This window comes from Bison bison, unplaced genomic scaffold, assembly GCF_000754665.1.
Source record: "Bison bison bison isolate TAMUID 2011002044 unplaced genomic scaffold, Bison_UMD1.0 scf7180017864129, whole genome shotgun sequence".
Taxonomy (NCBI): Eukaryota; Metazoa; Chordata; class Mammalia; order Artiodactyla; family Bovidae; genus Bison; species Bison bison.
In genome coordinates, this window is record NW_011494701.1 from 334,715 (window position 1) to 336,006 (window position 1,292).

Sequence of the window (1,292 nt, forward strand, 5' to 3'; positions counted from 1 at the left end):
TTTTAAATGGCTGAGTAATACTCCCTTGTGTATATGTGCCACAGCTTTCTTATCCATTCATCTACTGATGGACATCTAGGTTACTTCCATGTCCTGGCTATCATAAACAATGCTGCGATGAACATTGGGGTACATGTGTCTCTTTCAGTTCCGGTTTCCTCAGTATGTATGCCCAGCAGTGGGATTGCTGGGTCATACGGCAGTTCTATTTCCAGTTTTTTAAGGAATCTCCACACTGTTCTCCATGGTGGCTGTACTAGTTTGCATTCCCACCAAGAGTGTCAGAGGGTTCCCTTTTCTCCACATCCTCTCCAGCATTTATTGCTTGTAGACTTTTGGATTGCAGCCATTCTGACTGGCATGAAATGGTACCTCAGAGTGGTTTTGATTTGCATTTCTCTGATAATGAGTGATGTTGAGCATCTTTTCATGTGTTTGTTAGCCATCTGTATGTCTTTATTTATTTTAATTGGAGGTTAATTACTTTACAATATTGTAGTGGTTTTGCCATACATTGACATGAATCAGCCATGGATGTACATGTGTTCCCTATCCTCAACCCTCCTCCCACCTCCTTCCCCATCCTGTCCCTCAGGGTGACCCCAGTGCACCAGCCCTGAGCATCCTGTTTCATGCATCGAACCTGGACTGGTGATCTATTTCACATATGATAATATACATATTTCAATGCTATTCTCTCAAATCATCCCACCCTCGCCTTCTCCCACAGAGTCCAAAAGACTGTTCTATACATCTGTGTCTCTTTTACTGTCTTGCATGTAGGGTTATCATTACCATCTTTCTTAACTACTCTAATATTAAGTAGGCTAATTGGTGAGGATCTTAACAGATACACTATCAGATTAAAAAATTCACTTTGATTCCTAGTTTTCTACGTGCTTTCTTTCTGTTTATTATAAGTCAGTGTCATATTATCCAGTACTTTCCTAGCATTTGCTATATATATGAGTATACAATTTTCCTCACAGTATCTGTTAATAAGATAGATTAAGTTAATCATTTTTTTTTCTTTTTCATTGTGACTTATTACTAGATATTAAGTACTCTTGGTACTGCCATCCCTCTGGAAGATTTAAAACTGCCTGTTCATGACTTAGATCACCACCCATATGTTCCATCTCTCCCTAATAAGACTAATTCCTTCTCCCTTTCAGCATTCATCACCCTCAGGATTAATCCCATCCTGCCCTACATCTCTATTTATCTCCATTACCAAAAGAAGCCCAAAATCTTATAGATCACCCTTTATCACCTGGACTCTTACCTAGGTA